This window comes from Myripristis murdjan, chromosome 1, assembly GCF_902150065.1.
Source record: "Myripristis murdjan chromosome 1, fMyrMur1.1, whole genome shotgun sequence".
NCBI lineage: Eukaryota > Metazoa > Chordata > Actinopteri > Holocentriformes > Holocentridae > Myripristis > Myripristis murdjan.
In genome coordinates this window covers 13,257,065-13,275,419 of record NC_043980.1, presented here as the reverse complement: position 1 = coordinate 13,275,419, position 18,355 = coordinate 13,257,065, and the positions used below count along the sequence as shown (strand labels likewise).

Sequence of the window (18,355 nt, the reverse complement as noted above, 5' to 3'; positions counted from 1 at the left end):
CGTGAGTGGTGTGTTATGGTCTGCTTCATTTGGTGTTAGTTTGAGCACAGTTTTTGGATTTCAGTAGCAAACTGTACAGACATTGGGGGGTCTTGTGTAAAAAATAGGCCTACAATTGAATATGAGGGGTCAACATGAGAATATCTATGCCAACGTACAGAGTCCCACAGGTAACTGGACAAACAGACATATGGAAGCAAATCATTCAGAAAATATCTACCACGGTATGGTTGAGGAGATCCACGCTCTGCAGCCAAAGAAAGAGGAGAGAACAGGATTCACAGTCTCAGGTAACGAACATGTATATAAACAAATTGAAATGTCCATGCACATAACAGGAAATGGATGACAATTTCATGCATGCAAGTACATGTCGAGTCTGCAGGCATACACTGTGGAAATGCACATACACACTCACAAATCCACAGTATAGTCTGTATAGTCTTGATATTAAGAAACCAAAGTAAAATTATTTGTTTAAGAACCAGTTTGAGTTGGAGCATGAGGGAGGAATAGAAAGGTGGAAAACCACACCGCTTGATTAAATGTTGGCAGCGTGAACTAGGGTTACTGAATTCAAAGTTGCTTGACTACAAACGCATATCCCCTCATACACTCAAACATGAGAGATATGGCCTTTACTTTTCAGGCACTGATAATAATGATCAGGTGAAGGAGCGTTCCAGCAGAGGTGCTGCAGTGTGTCTGACTCTGCTTTGTCTTCTGCTGCTGGCTGGGATCATTGCTCTGGCCATTCAATGTGAGGAATTTGTTTACATCCTAATTTACCTCTCAGTTGGCTATGATTGTCAAAAGTAGTGTCATTGATTCATTTTTTTCATTTGTTGTTTATGTGCCGCACACAGTCAACAAGGACAAATATGAGTGGGAAAAGGAGATGGCCCAATTACAGATCAGCTATAACAATGTGACTGAGGAAAGAGATCAACTGCAGGCCAGCTACAATAACTTGACTAATGAGAAGGATCAACTGCAGACCAGTTTCAACAGCCTGAACAAACAGAGAAATCAACTGCAGACCAGCTACAACAACCTGAACAAACAGAGAAATCAACTGCAGACCAGCTGCAACACACTGACTAAGGAGAGAAACGAGGTACAACAAAGATATGAAGCCATATCCAAGGACAGAGATGATCTGCAGAGGATGTTCCAAGGTAATATCATATGATCTTTTTTTCATTCTCGCCAGCAGTAGTTTCTCACTTGATAGACTGTCAATGGGAAGCTAATAGGGAGTTTTTTTGTTTTGTTTTGTTTTGTTTTTTTTAAGTAAGGGACAATGATCTAGGTTTCCCTCTCTTTGCCTTTCTTCCTGCTGGTATGCACAGTCAACTATTCAGTATAAAAAAAAAACAAAACAAAAACAAATAAAAAACAATTTCACCAGAGCAACCTAATCCATAAATATGAAACCTTTATTTGGTTTCATCAGATTTATTGCCATGTCATTGTTCCTGATCTGAGTATTGTTGTATCAGTGCTGCATTACATTACACATTAATCACCTGCATAAACATGCTGCCTTTCAAACTTTACTGTCACATTCATGTCTTTGTATTCATAACATCTTCAGTTTTTATGTTCAATTCACAATTTTAGTGTGGTTCATCCCCTCTCTGATGGTATGAGCCTAGCCCAGTCTCTGTATTTAGCTTTGCTCACTGCAGCCACAGAACGGCCAGCTCGCCAGTTCGTATGATTTTTCTTGAAATGATACCAGTGTTCTCCTTTAAAGTTGCATTTGGCAACACAACACTTTAGACTGGATGGGACACTGTGCCACACCATTGGCTTTTACCTATATTTATTTATTTATTTAGCTATTTCATCGATAACTCTGCACAAGATAGAAAGATGTTCAAGATAAATAACTGAAAGCAAAGACTGAAAATAAGCCTCCATTTCACTTGCAAATGTCTTACTTTTTAGAGGCCCAGCTTAGGGCACTAATGAAACTAGATCATAATAAACGCTATATAAAGATAATTTGCAATAGCATCTGCTTTATTGGTCGTGACTGATGCATGTGTTGTTGAGACAGAGATGAAGTGTTGTGTAAAGTGGGAGAAATTTGGCACCAGCAGTTACTACGTATCTACTGAGATGAAGAACTGGGAGGACAGCAGAGTGGACTGCTACAGGAGAGGAGCTCATCTGGTGATCATCAACAGTGAAGCAGAACAGGTGAAAGAACAAAAATGTCCCTCAGCTTGTTTCAGTTTTAAAATATTCATTAGTCTATCAATGATATTTTTGTGGCCTTTTTTGTGGTCTTAATGGCTACAGTGCTGCCTTCTTGGTTAGAATTTCTTTCTAGTGCTCTTGCAGCTCTATCAATAGCTGTTGTTTTCTCTATGTGCAAAAAGCAGCTCTCACTTTCCTGTTCGGATTATTTTAGAAACCAACTATGCCTTTGTGGTTTTTGAGCACTGTGCATGTTGACGTATTGACTGCGAAAGCCTGTTTTGACCTCGCCTTACAAACTGAGCAGTGATCACCTGAATAACTCTGTTTAAATGGTTACAGTAAGTCAAGTCAAGCTCTGCTCGGGAAGCCTTAAGCAGCATGTAGAATACCCCCATAATGTTTCAAATATCTGCTTCTCAGTGGAGATTTCAATGCTAGAACTGGCCGAGAAACTGACTTTATAAGCACAAACATCTTTTGGACCACACATCAGTATCTAGCCCAGTAACTGTCAGCTATCAGCTCTCTCAACACTTTTTGCTGTGGCTTGGTCTTTGAACTATTTTTTAAACTTAACAGGACTCCACTTCTTGACTCACACTCTAAACAGTCCAAATCACAACACTGATTCGGTTGCCTTCAGTTGGCTTGTTTATTCTCACTCACCCTAACCCAAAATTAACAAAACATTTCCAAATGAGGTCAAAGACTGTACAGATGTCCCTGGAGCCTCTGTACAGAATGGCAGAATGGCCTCCTGCTCTGTGCCGTGTAGCAGTGTGATGCATTAAACCTCACTTAATATCCAACCAGAGAATTTAAGTGTTTTTTTTTTTTTTTTTTTTTTACTGTAAATACACAGCTACCCGTCATAGACCACAGTGCTGTTTTTCTGCAGCCTTCCTCATTAATGCTTTCCAACAGTGTAGTGTTGAATTGTTCATTTCTCAGTTCAGATGAGCTCTCACCGTATAGCCACACTATACCCAGTCAATTCGCTCTACCACGCTGGTCACTTGTGGTTTATTTTCAAAAAATCAGCAAGGACCGTTTTTAGTTTACAGGTCGGCTTAGGGTTTTACCCTGTTGTTGGGCCTATTCCATTTGTGAGGCAACCCTGTCTCTGGGTCTATAGCTTTTTTTTTGCTTATTGCTTTTTTTGTACGTTGTGTAAGGGGAACACATGGTGAGCAGTTTTGGAGAGGCTAGCCTTTCAATAGTTGGCTTGCTATGTTAACTGCATTTGTTTTTGTTTGTCTTCAGGAGAAGTCACTACTGTGATTGCATTTAATAACTGACTATCCAGCTTTATTTTAATTTTCCATTCTTGTAATGAGCTGTCCATTGGCACTTGAGGCCATGTCTCTAATTACACTCCTTCACGCTGATCTGTTGTTGACTTGTGTGAATATTAGTCTTATACAGAGTGATTCATTCACTGACCGTGCATGGTTAACATGAGTCCTGAGTGACAGACAGACGCTGAGTCGCTAAAACCTGCCTCTCTGTCTCTCATGTCTTAAAGTAGGAAGTGGGACCAAACATTTTATTACATAATTACGTGTCACGAAAATATACAGTACAGGCCAAAAGTTTGGACACACCTTCTCATTCAATGCGTTTTCTTTATTTTCATTACTATTTACATTGTAGATTCTCACTGAAGGCATCAAAACTATGAATGAACACATGTGGAGTTATGTACTTAACAAAAAAAGGTGAAATAACTGAAAACATGTTTTATATTCTATTTTCTTCAAAATAGCCACCCTTTGCTCTGATTACTGCTTTGCACACTCTTGGCATTCTCTTGATGAGCTTCAAGAGGTAGTCACCTGAAATGGTTTTCACTGCACAGGTGTGCCTTATCAGGGTTAATTAGTGGAATTTCTTGCTTTATCAATGGGGTTGGGACCATCAGTTGTGTTGTGCAGAAGTCAGGTTACTACACAGCTGACAGCCCTATTGGACAACTGTTAAAATTCATATTATGGCAAGAACCAATCAGCTAACTAAAGAAAAACGAGTGGCCATCATTACTTTAAGAAATGAAGGTCAGTCAGTCCGGAAAATTGCAAAAACTTTAAATGTGTCCCCAAGTGGAGTCGCAAAAACCATCAAGCGCTACAACGAAACTGGCACACATGAGGACCGACCCAGGAAAGGAAGACCAAGAGTTACCTCTGCTTCTGAGGACAAGTTCATCCGAGTCACCAGCCTCAGAAATCGCAAGTTAACAGCAGCTCAGATCAGAGACCAGATAAATGCCACACAGAGTTCTAGCAGCAGACCCATCTCTAGAACAACTGTTAAGAGGAGACTGCGTGAATCAGGCCTTCATGGTCAAATAGCTGCTAGGAAACCACTGCTAAGGAGAGGCAACAAGCAGAAGAGATTTGTTTGTGCCAAGAAACACAAGGAATGGACATTAGACCAGTGGAAATCTGTGCTTTGGTCTGATGAGTCCAAATTTGAGATCTTTGGTTCCAACCGCCGTGTCTTTGTGAGACACAGAAAAGGTGAACGGATAGATTCCACATGCCTGGTTCCCACTGTGAAGCATGGAGGAGGAGGTGTGATGGTGTGGGGGTGTTTTGCTGGTGACACTGTTGGGGATTTATTCAAAATTGAAGGCACACTGAACCAGCATTGCTACCACAGCATCCTGCAGTGACATGCCATCCCATCCGGTTTGCGTTTAGTTGGACGATCATTTATTTTTCAACAGGACAATGACCCCAAACACACCTCCAGGCTGTGTAAGGGCTATTTGACCAAGAAGGAGAGTGATGGAGTGCTGCGGCAGATGACCTGGCCTTCACAGTCACCTGAACCCAATCCAGATGGTTTGGGGTGAGCTGGACCGCAGAGTGAAGGCAAAGGGGCCAACAAGTGCTAAACACCTCTGGGAACTCCTTCAAGACTGTTGGAAAACCATTTCAGGTGACTACCTCTTGAAGCTCATCGAGAGAATGCCAAGAGTGTGCAAAGCAGTAATCAGAGCAAAGGGTGGCTATTTTGAAGAAACTAGAATATAAAACATGTTTTCAGTTATTTCACCTTTTTTTGTCAAGTACATAACTCCACGTGTTCATTCATAGTTTTGATTCCTTCAGTTAGAATCTACAATGTAAATAGTCATGAAAATAAAGAAAACGCATTGAATGAGAAGGTGTGTCCAAACTTTTGGCCTGTACTGTATGTACTGTACATAATAGTCTGAAAAACAGTTTTTACTTCTATAAACCAGGACTTCACAAGGCAATTCAAGAAGCAAACTTGGATCGGACTGACGGACAGAGAGACAGAGGGAAAGTGGAAATGGGTGGATGGGACTCAACTGAACACCAGGTTCTCACATTACTTTTTGGATTTGAATTTGGATTTGTGAATTGTGATTCATTTTGTGAATGTATTAATTTCTGCCAGTTCAAAATATTTAAGCTGTTTTATGTTTTTTTTTTTTTTACAATGCCAAAACATCATGTTGTCAAATATTTGTGGTTGTTTGGACTGAACTTGAACTCTTATGTTTCTGACCATCAAATGCTTCCTGCAAAGTGCTCTTTTTTTTGTGCTCTTTTAAAGAAGTTTTCTGTATTTTTGTGTTTCAGCTACTGGGGACCTGGCGAGCCTAACAGTAAGGGAGGCAGAAATGAAGACTGTGGAGAAATCAGGTTCCATGATAAGAAAAACAGCTGGAATGATGAACCATGTGGTAATCGAAACTTCTGGATCTGTGAAAAACCAGCTGCTCCATAACCCGACTGTACAGAAGGCTGGAAGAGAAGATGCATAAGATGTACATGCAAGTTCTCTTTCTTTCTTTCTTTCTTTTCTTTCTTTCTTTTTTTTTTCACTAGACAAATGTTGCTAAACAAGTGCTTGTTATCTCCTGGGCTGTTATGATAGACATACCTTGACATACTTCATACTGACATACTAGCATACTTCAAAGACATTGCTGTAAAATAGCTGTAAAAACAAAAACAAAAAAACAAAACAAAACAAAAAACAGAAAAAATATTGGTTCCCAAAATTGAATTAAAAAAACTAAATAAGGAATACTCTGGTTTCATCATAATGCCATGACAATGATTGTAACCTTATAAAAATGATTATATGAAGAATGTGTCCAGTCTTGTTGATGATCTGGAAGTTTCTGAGTCACTTCTTCTGATATATCTGATATATTTATTTGGAGCAACATTAGCTTCCAGAGAGTGCTTGTTGATCTTCTTGGCGCCGACAAAAAAACATCAACAATAAAAACAAGCAATAATCAAAATCACAGCAACACAAAAAGACAAAAACAAGAAAAATGTAAAGTTTCCTAGTTGTTAAGATTCAAAAGAGACCTTAAATTATGACATTAAAAATGTAATTATGTCACATAGTTTTCCTAATACAGTACATCATTGAAAATAAAATTCACCGCTGTGTCAGCAGACTGAGGAGAATAGGCAGCAATAACAATGACTTGAGAGAACAGGCTGCAATGGTGGTTTTTTGATTCAGAGAAATTGGTTATCTTATGAATAGTCTTTTTATTGGTTCTCTTTTACATTTTGGTTGAGCAATATCACAACAGAGGGGGCGCTTTTATACTATACATCAGCACAGCTGTAATTTGTTTGGAGGTGACTCAGGCCGTTTTCAGAGCCAATCACATTGACTAAATCCTTGCCGTTGCATTTTAGCTTTTTTTCTGGGCAGATAACAAATAAATATACTTTGGAATAAAAGGGTGTCTGATTGATCCTGAAACCATTTGAAGTAATTATGGGCTCTCTAGAGCACTAACTGAAACGCGCCCATCAAAAGGCACCTCAAGAAACAACTAAGAAGGAATGAACATATCTGCCAGTCAGAAAAGACTGTCTTTACAAAAAAAAAAGCACCTGTGTAAAGTTCCTGTTCCTGAAATACACCACAGCGTCAAAGCTCACCTCAACACTTGAAGCCAGGAAACAGGTTTTAGTCAGGTGATATCCGATCTGTCGGTCTGACATTAATTTAAGCTCTGAGGGCAACACTTTTCTTTTTTTTTTTTCAGGACTGCTCACTTCCATTTCTATTTCTATTGTGTATTATCTGTGTATTTTACTTTTATTATAGTTGAGCAATTCTGTGCATATTACATAAACACTGAAGATTTTGTGGGTGTTTAAGAACCAGATGACATTTTGACCAAGGCCTTCTTCCTCTTTTGCCCCCCACTCAGATTATTTTCAGAAGTTTTTATACATAAATAAAAAGTTTTTTCACAGGGGCACTCTGACCAGGATGCAAACAGAGGCATCAACCACAAGCAGCAGCAGTGTACTAGTTTCAGTAGGCGTTACTTTGATTGAGCGCCGTGCAATTGTTCTACTGGAAGCAGACCATTTTGAAGGATTTCAATAGCACACTCTCCTGACCTTGGGGGTCTCAGGTACCAATACAGCTGAATATGGGGGATGAACATGAGAATATCTATGCCAACGTACAGAGTCCCACAGGTAACTGGACAAACAGACAAATGGCGGCAAGAAGTTCAGGAAATATCTCTGCAAATAAGAATGAGGAGGTCCACAGTCTACAGCCAAGGAGAACTGGACACTCAGGTAATGAACATGTACAGTGAATTCAGAAAGTATTCAGACCCCCTTCACTTTTTACACTTTTGTTATGTTGCAGCCTGATGATGCTTCAGTTGTTTAAATTCATTTTTTTTTCTCATTAATCTACATTCGGTACCCCATAATTACAAAGTGAAAACAGAATTGCAGAACTTTTTGTACATTTACTAAAGAGGAAAAACTGAAATATCACATTGACATAAGTATTCAGACCCTTTAGTCAGTACTCAGTTGAAGAAGCTTTGGCAGCAATTACAGCCTCCAGTCTTTTGGGGTAAGGTGCAACAAGCTTTGCACACCTGGATTGGGGGATTTTCTGCCATTCTTCTTTGCAAGTTCTCTCAAGCTCAATCAGGTTGGATGGGGAGCGTCGGTAGACAGACGTTTTCAGGTCTCTCCAGAAATGTTGGATAGGGTTCAAGTCAGGGCTCTGGCTGGGCCACTATGGGGTACTGAGTGTAGATTAATGAGAGAAAAAATGAATATAAATGATTGTAGCATCAGGCTGCAACATAACAAAAGTGAAAAAGTCAAGGCGGTGTGAATACTTTCTGAATCAACATGTATGTAACAAATCTTTATGCACATAATAGGAAGTGGATGACAATTTCATGCATCTAAGTACATGTAGGGTCTGCAGGCATACGCTGCAGAAATGCGTATACACATTCACAAATCCACAGTCTGCATAGTCTTGATATTAGAAAACCAAAGTGAAAACTTTTTTTTAATCATACTCAGTTTCTTATAGTCTCAAAAAGTATTTTTATAGTTTCAAAAGTATGAGCATTATGCACATAATGCACATACTTTTGATACAACTTATACATAATGTTCATACTTTTGAAAAAAAAAAATGTAAGGAGTATATATTTAGATTTTGTATTTCTTTCTATTTTTTTTTTTTTTTTTTTTTTTTTTTTAAATTCTTCTCTTCAGAATATGAGCAATTGCATCTAACCCAAAATCCCCCCGGGGATCAATAAAGTATTTCTGATTCTGATGATTTGTGCGAGAACTAAGTTGGTGATAGAGTTGAGAGAGAGAGACAGAAGTGAGAGAGAAACTGTTTGAGGGAGAGAAATGTTTCCTGTCCACAGGTGGTTTAGCTAAAGTAGAGGTGAAAATCACACTGAATAAATGTCAGCAGCAAGTTCTCATGCATGATTGACAACAAATTCATGCCCACTCATCGCGGATCTTGAAATTTTTACAAGAGGTGGCAAACGGGTGGCATGAAATTTGTCATGATGGTGGGCAGCTGAAGTGGGGGGTGCTCACTGGGCCGACGCCATGTGCCCCCTGTCTGGCCAGGAATGGAGTCTCCTCTCTCTGTGGTCCTTCTCCAGATTTTTTCCATTTTTCCCAGTTCAGCTGGGTTTTTCTGAGAGATTTTTCTTGCCTGCTATGAGGGGATCTCATATTACTTTTCTCAGTTTTTGTAATTGTTAGTACTTTTTATTTGGAATGTTAATTTAACTTAATTTCTTACTTAACATATATATTTTTTATCTATCTATCATGCTACTGATTGAAAGTGGGTACATTTCTATTTATGAAGCTATTTTTTTCCAAACACAAACTCTAAGGCTCTGTGCACCAATAAAATGCAATAGAGCAAAACAGAAGATATATAAAAACAGAATTTCATGACACAAAACAGTCCACACACTTGCCTCCACAATCCATGTCACGTAGGTAACACATAATTACTAATGACAGTTTCTTTTAATGAAGAATAACTTTGTGTTATGTAACTTTGTGACAAGTTACTTGTTAAGGTAAGTAACAGTGAGCCTGACGAATACACTATATTGCCAAAAGTATTCACTCAGCTTCCATGACCACAGGTGTATAAAATAAAGCACCTAGGCATGCAGACTACTTCTATAAACATTTGTGAAAGAATGGGTCGCTCTCAGGAGCTCAGTGAATTCCAGCATGGTACCGTGATAGGATGCCACTTGTGCAATAAGTCCAGTCGTGAAATTTCCTCGCTACTAAATATTCCACAATCAGCTGTTAGTGGTACTATAACAAAGTGGAAGCCATTGGGAATGACAGCAACTCAGCCACGAAGTGGTAGGCTACGTAAAATCACACAGCGTGGTCAGCAGATGCTGAGGCGCATAGTGCACAGAGGTTGCCAACTTTCTGCAGAGTCAATAGATAGATAGATAGATAGATAGATAGATTCCTTTATTGTCATTTCGACATTACATCAGAGATGCATTGTGAAACGAAAAAACGATGCATTGGTCACAGTAAAAGATGGATAAAGTAAAGGAATAAAAAGAAGAACAAGGATAAAAGAATCGGAGAGAGGCATTATAAATATATAAATATATAACTATGTATGTACAAAAAAATATATATGTGCAAGACTGATGTGCAAGTGTTCAAAAGTCTGATGGCAGTTGGGTAAAAGCTGTCACGGAGCCTCGCAGTTCTGCATGGCAGGCTGCGGTATATTCTGCCTGAAGGCAGAAGAGAAAACAGTCCATGACAGGGGTGAGTGGGGTCCTTGGTGATTCTTGTTGCCCTCGACAGGCAGCGTTGTTTCGCCAGGTCCCCAACAGGTGGCAGTATGGCCCCAATTATTTTTTCAGCTGACCTCACCACTCTTCTCAGTGGTTTTCTGTCTGAGGCGCTGCTGCTCTCATGCCACAGAGAGATGCTGCTGGTTAGCACACCCTCAATAGTGCCTTTGTAGAAGGTTGTGAGGATTGATGGGCTGAGGTGTGCTCTCTTAAGCCTTCGCAGGAATATAGCGTATGTCCCATGCAACACCGTTCATTTGTGCCTACAGCCACTTCAGTCTCTGCAACTTCAGAGAGGAAGAATCCTTTCAGAGCTGCTGCAGTGTTTCTGGTGCTGCTGTGTCTTCTCCTCCTGGCTGCGATCATCACCCTGGCAGTCCTCAGTGAGTTTTCCCAATTCAGTTTGGTGATAGCTATTATATATTGCCCAAATCAGTCATGCCAAATGATCAATCATGAGCCCTTAACATGTTGGTCACCTGCTATGGCAGCTGTTCAGTTGCAGGAGGACAACACCAACCTGACCAAAGAGAAAAAAAAGTTACAGACCAGTTTCAGCAACCTGACTGAAGAGAGAAACCAGTTACAGACCAGCTACAACAACCTGACTGAAGAGAGAAACCAGTTACAGACCAGCTACAACAACCTGACTGAAGAGAGAAACCAGTTACAGACCAGCTACAACAACCTGACTGAAGAGAGAAACCAGTTACAGACCAGCTACAACAACCTGACTGAAGAGAGAAACCAGTTACAAACCAACCTGACTGAAGAAAAACTTCAGCTGCAAGCGGAGATCAAAGGGCTGGAGGAGGCGATAAGAGGCATGAGCAATCGAAAAAGAATATTAATTATTTTTATTAATAATAATTATAAATAAAAGGAAAGTCACCACTGCATTGCCCTGGGTCATATAAATTATTGATCTTAAATATATATTAAACCTTATGAGCATTTTTTGTGGAAATGCCTTTGTTTCTAGAGCTGACAACATGCTCAAACGGATGGACCAAGTTCAGCAGCAGCTGTTACTTCATCTCTTCAGAAAGTAAAAACTGGGATGAGAGCAGGCAGGACTGTTTGAGGAGAGGAGCTGACCTGGTGATCATCAACAGCAGAGAAGAACAGGTGAGGCACGGGCTGGGAGAGTTTAGATGTTACTTACCCCTGACATTAAAGGGATACTTCACCTGTAACGGTGAAGGTCAGGCAAAAATGCTTGGCCACTGAAGGTTCAGGTTCTGTTTTGTTATTACATGCAAGCTAAATTTCTTCAGCTCTCATCTCTGATTAGGCATTGGCGGGGTTAACCGGGTGCCCAACTATCCGAGGGGAGAATTTGCAACTCGGTTACAAATTACTACTCGGTTATCCGCAAAAGTGCCCAGTCCAGTTTAGGATCAAACTACATACTCATGTCATGGTTCAGGTATTTTTGATGTTAAACATTTTTGGATCAAACAATATGGTTTTTCGTTTTGTAAAAGCATATTTTTATCAAGCCCCAAATTTTTCAAGCCAATGGAGTTGGCCCTGTAAACATGAAAACATGAAAGCAGTCTACCACCAAGATAACGATGGCTGTGAAAAAAGTTTTCTCCTCGATTAAACAGGGGTATATTGATGCGCTGTATATGAACGATTTTATGTGTCCCCTTTTAACCTAATTACTCGGGTACTCAAGTAGGCCCAGGCTAGGTTACTTGGTTATAAAATTAATTGAAATGCGCATCCCTGTCTCTGATGCAGGCTACTGGACAATAATCACATATCACAGGTTCAAATACACCAGTGAAGATGCAAAATAAGCATGTGCAGCAGAAATATTAGAAAAAAGTGGCATCTGAGCTTCTTGAGATCTTGCCATGATATGTAAACATAAGTCATGACAATGAGGTCAGTCATACATCAGGTCATTAACTGAGCACTCATTAGCAAATATTTCTATGGCAACAGACTTGTGTTTTCATGGGCAGAATTAAGATTGCAGTTACAAACCAGTAACAATAGTTTCAAGAGAATTAGGTTTTCCCCATTCATTTTATGTAAAAAGCTGGTCCAAAATCTAATCACAGATCATCCAGAAGGAACTTCTGGTGGAAATATATCTCTGCCATGTTTTGTTCTCGTTCCCAAGGATGTTCTCACACAGGGAACACAGACACACAAGCAAGAGACAGATAGAGCCAAACAAAGCTAATATTGTACAACAAATGCTTGCTACAAGTTCGCTTGGAAAGCTAAAGGGAGCAGCTGTGAAAATGCTAGAATATTAAATATAGACATCTTAAAAACTTCACTATTGGTTGTCACAGTCCACAAATTCAGACTCACTGCCTTAGGCCCTGTTTTAACATTTTAAAAAATATATTGTCAGATTATCACCATTTCTTTCCCTTATTAGGAGTAAAATTTTGTCTGTAAAAGGAGCAGGGCAGTCGACTGTTCTGTTTGGGAGAGGCTGTGCTGATTAATTTATTCATGACAAACTTGGCAGTGTATTGAAGGCTCATGTTAACAAGAATATCACTCCATATCACCCCATGTAGGTAAAACATAGTCATTGTCTGTATTCTCTGTGTCATTTTTCCATGACAGTCATTTCTGAAGAAATTTAGCGACACACTCTGGATTGGTCTGTCTGATCGGGTCAGAGAGGGGGAGTGGAGGTGGGTGGATGGATCAGGTCTGAACTACAGGTAAGAAATGAACTTTTAATGTGACTGTCTGTGACTCAAATTATAGTAAATCAACACTTGTGAATGACATACTGGCATCTCTGTTTTGCTGTGCTTGTGGAGCTGAATGTGGGATCCTACATGCTGCTCCAAAAACATTATTATGATCAGCTCTTCATCAGATGTGATGAGGATCAACTTAAGTCCAAACGTGTTGTGTTACTTTCACATCTATCAGTTGATCTGACTTTAATCGGCACCAGCACCAAATTGGATGTGCACATACACGTACATACAAAACAGATTTTTTTGGTTGATTTTCTATTGTTTCTAATATTTAACCCTGATGTTTCTAACTCTGTAAAACTCATCCTGCTCCCTCCTCATGTTTTTAGCTCCTTCTGTTAAAGTCACAATTAAATAGTGACTTTAGCCATTTTGTCAGCTAATTTGATATGCCATAATATACAACTTCTTAACACTAAATGCTATGAAGTTGTTTTGTCATGTAATTTAATCATGAATAGGTCCTGGGCAAAAGGTGAGCCTAATGATGCTGGTGGAAGAGAAGACTGTGGAGAACTTGTAAAAGGACTAGATGCTTGGAATGATCTGCCTTGTTCTGATGGTCGGCCTTGGATTTGTGAAAAGAAAACTCCAGTCCATCCAGTTGGGATATGAACCACATTTTTTCTTGTCCTCTTACATTGAAAAAGAAGAAAGCAAAGAACATGTATCATGCCTAAATCAAATGACATGAATGATTTTACTGTGACAGATTGTCTTGAGAAAATAAAATAGTCTAGCTTGGGTGGATATTTCTGTTTAGAATACATTGCTGTCTCTCTTTAGTAAATAAAGTTTATGAGATGTTTTTGTCACAACTGTGAAGACAATCACCATTAATATGTAAGAGTTTGAGATGGTAGAGAAAGCAGCCTATTATATTTGCCTGCTTTCCTGTAAAATAACTAAATGCATAAATAAATAAACATTTTAAAGCTAGCAAGAGTTGTTGTACTGCTTGATTTTGTGAAAAGCTGATTCTTGACTGAATTATGAGAGGTTGAGAAGTTTAGGGTCCCTGGTTGTTGTTAGTTGTGTTATGATGCACAGTGAAGAGTGTTTTACTGAGTCTGAGGCTGTCCCTGGTCCTGCTCCCCCTGCTGGCCTTGCTTACTCCTGCATCTTCCACAACCATTAGTTTTGCTGCAGAAATGCATTTATGCACTTGGTTCTCTGTCTTGGTCCCGCTAATGTTCTCCCACTTCCTCCCCCATCTTCTGTGTGTGTGTGTCTCACATGTTCCTGTATGCGTGCCCTGTGTGAGTGTGACCATCTTCCTCACAGCTTAAGTAACTTCAAGGTTAGGAAAAAAAACAAACATTTATTTTAACATTGTGCGACAATGTTGTGCACATATTGAAATTAAGGTTTTAAATTAAGGTTTAGTGTGTTATTTACCAACCATATATCAAGATAAAAATGCATACAGCTGAAATAATTTTAAATGGCAGCAGTAGTAATATTATTGTGCGATTGGTATAGCCAGCATTTTGCCAGGCTAAACAAAAAAGTGTTATACACAAAAATAAAATGAGAAGAAATAAAGAGTTGGGAATTGTTATTGTTAATAAATTGTACATGTTTTGGAGAGAGGTCATTAACAAGCTGGTTAACACCTTTCCAGAACTTTATTTATACTTAACAGGGACAATGCACATTAAAAAGTATTTATTTAAATGTGCCAAAATTAGACAAAAGGTTAATTTTCATCTGCAGTCCCTGGCCAGATGTTAGTTAAAAAAAAAAAAAAAAAAAAAAAAAAAAAAAAAAAAAGTGGGTAAAAGAAAATAAATCTTTTGGTGCTACAGTGTGCAAACCAGGGGCGGAGCGCCCAAGGGCCCGGCCGTCACTGATCGATCCCTGCCTGCATGACGAGCAGCAGGCAGGGAGCGGGCCCTAATTAAAGCATCATGATAACGATTCATCACCTGTAAGCCTGCATTGTCATGAACGTAGCACAGGGAAGGCAGGACTCAAATGCACAACAAAGACCGGTGAAATCCAAAAGCAGGTTTATTACCAGGCAGAGGTCGGTACAAGGGCAGGCAATCAAAAACCAGGCAGAGGTGTCCAAAAATGTGAGGCAAAGGCAAGGTCAGAAAACACACAATGATCATACACTCAAAGACTATGACTAAGACTATGGCTGTGAAAACGCCGCTACGTGAGCAAGAGCTACAACGAACTGGCGACGAGACAAGACACAAAGGGAGAATATAAGCAGGACTAATGGGGAGTGAGTAGACACAGGTGTGGGAGACACAATCAGGTATCAGCCCTGCGTTCCAATACCCATACTACCATACTATTTAGTAGGGAAAAAAAGAATTAGTATGTCCCAATACATACTAAACTACATACTTTGTAAGGGCAGCTGCAGTACATACTAAAAGTAAAAAGTATAAGTATGCGATTTGGAACGCAGGGCAGGTGAACACAGATGAGGAAGGGGTGGGGCAGACAGGAACCTGGAACAGAGACAGGGGTGAGAGATCACAAAATAAAACAGGAAGAACAAGACATGAAACATGAGGGAGAAAATAAAATACTTAACAGACAGAAAAACGTGATGTGCATGGATAGCCTGTACATGTAATATAAAAAAATCATTAAAGGATTTAGCCAATTTCATGCTCTGTTACGCCGTAATCGTACAAAGAAAGCAGTTGACTTGTACAACCCCAGCACACCACTTGCAGGTCGGCTGCTTTCTAACAGCATAAATTAGGCTTTACACTCATGGTTTGTAGTAAATTGGCAAAACTGATTTGAGTACTGCAGGTAAAAATAATATTTCAACCAATGTTGTGTTGTGTGTTGGTTTATTTTCACAAGGGTCTGCAACATTACAACATGTAAATATACAAATGAATCGATTATTTGTCGCCTCCATTGTCTCCAAATGTATTCTGGGTAAAATCATCATCAATAGCTGCCAAAAAGTCCATTGGCGCACACTACGTCATCAATCACTTGTCAACACAAGCCAGGAAGGTGTGCAGCGTTGTTTACGGCCTAATCATGAGCGGAAATGTGTATGAACACAAATGTGGAGCTACAAAGCGCAAGGAGAAGGAAGAAAGGGAACACGCAAAAGCTAAACTTCCCAAATTAGATACCTGTTGTAAATGAGAATGACAACGTTACCAGTGAATCATCTGGCCCGCTAGCCCAAGTCCCTCCATCGGGGTCAGTAGAGCACAGAGGCCAGATTAACAGGTAGGCTAGACTACTGAGTGACTGTCACTGTCTGAACTGGAGTTAGTAGCCTAAATTATTTTATGATTCTTCTTAGTAGCCGCCTAGATCATAGATTTTATCCTTCTCTCTGTCTCTCTTGGCTGTTGTAATGATGATGAAGATAGGGACACGCTACTCCCTGCATTTGAGTCAGGGGAACACAGGAGCCAGCTCAACAGGTAGGCTACTGACTGTCACTGTCTGAAAAACTGAGTTAGAAAATGTTTATGGCTCTTATAGTTGCCACGTAGTGTAGATCATATATTCCCTCCCTCTATCTTTCCTGGCTGTTGTGATGATGATGACAGGGACTCAGCAGCTGCTAGTTGTTCTATAGGCGAGGTACCGGGCCTGGCGTTTGAAAAGCAGCCCCCTCCCTACTCACCTGCGCTGCAAGTGCAAGACGCGGACACTCCACCTCACACCGCGAGTGACAGAGACCACAGATGATGGAAGAAACTCCTCTAGATGGCTTTCCGACTGATCGAGCCAATTTCCCTGAAAATATCCAGGATGCCAACACCAAAAGATATGTCCTTAAAATGGGCCCATGCAAACCCAAAGGTCCATTTCCCACCGATGCGGACAACCGTCGTTTTTCGGAAAGTTATTACACCTCCACCACTAAAGTTGGGACGAAATTGCCACGCAGTTGGTTGTGTTATTCACCAAAATTAGACAGCTGTTACTGTGAGCCTTGCTGGCTTTTTGCCCAGCGAAATGCACCCTTCTATAATTATGCATGGGTAAACGGAATAAAAGACTGGGGGCATCTTTCTAATTCCGAAGCATGAAGTTTCTAAATAACATCTTGATGCATGCAAAGTATATGAGCAATGGAAACTTAACAGTACAATAGATGCTGAAATGGAGAAAAATGTGCGCAATGCAACCGCGTTTTGGAGACAGGTTTTGGAGCGCAATGTAAATGTAACACTCACTCTAGCTTCATGCAACTTGGCATTCAGGGGGCATAAGAGGGCATAAGGAGGCTCTTAGTCAGGGAAATGATGGCAACTTTTTATCAATAATTGAATTATTGGCATGCTACGACCCTGTTTTGAAAGAGCTAACCAACCGACCAGAAGGCTCAGCGAAATACCAAGTCACCAGATTCAAGATGAGATCATTTACATACTATCTCAACGTGTTAAAGCTGACATAATTGATGACATAAATGGAGCCCCATTTTATTCTGTTATCATGGACACAACACAAGATGTGTCCAAGATAGACCATTTGAGCCCGTTACGTGACCATTATTAGAAATGACATGGATATTGCTGTAGATATACAGATCAATGAAGTGTTTTTGGGATTTGAAGCCACTGTGGGCTCATCCGCTTCAGAACTTTAAAACAAAATCCTGGGCTCTATAGAGAAAAACAGATTAGATCTGTCCAAATGCCGTGGACAGGGATATGATGGGGCTGCTAATATGAGTGGTCTGTATACAGGCGTACAAGCAAGAATAGCTGAGGAAGAACCCCTTGCTTGTTATGTTCATTGCGCTGCTCACAATCTCAACCTGGCATTCAACGACTCTGTTAAAACCGTCGCCGGAGTGAAACAGTTTTTTGACACTGTAGAGGCCTTATACAACTTTTTTGGTCACAGTATAAAGCCATGGGCTTTGCTCTGTGAATTGATGACGCCAGAGAGCAGACAGATCACTTTGAAGCGCTTATGTCCTACTCGCTGGTCCTCTCGCCATGAGGCGCTTGTTGCTTTAAGGTACAGATATGGGGACATTGTGAAAGCCCTCATCAAAATAAACCTCACCAGTGACAAAAAAAAAGATGAGCGCAATGAAGCTAGTGCACTAAAGAAGGCAATCAGTAAGTTTTCTTTTATATTTTTGGTTAACATGCAGACCAAGATTTTGGAATGCATAAACGCTCCTTCACAGTTACTGCAAGCGAAAGACACCGACATCCTCAAAGCATCCACTCTACTGCAAAACGCCATCAGTGTTTTGAAAGAGTACAGGGGCCAGTTT

At 40.0% G+C, this 18,355-nt stretch overlaps 1 protein-coding gene and 1 long non-coding RNA gene across 2 annotated transcripts in view; both read left to right on the top strand.

Annotated features, from left to right (window-relative positions):
• LOC115368302 (CD209 antigen-like protein E) overlaps positions 1-18,355 on the top strand; it is a 119,866-nt gene that overhangs the window by 42,127 nt on the left and 59,384 nt on the right. The gene's annotated exons all lie outside the window — the stretch shown is intronic.
• Positions 5,093-5,863, top strand: LOC115368333 (uncharacterized). The gene is made up of 3 exons (XR_003929012.1): positions 5,093-5,154; positions 5,462-5,562; positions 5,826-5,863. It is a non-coding gene; the product is annotated as an uncharacterized LOC115368333 (long non-coding RNA).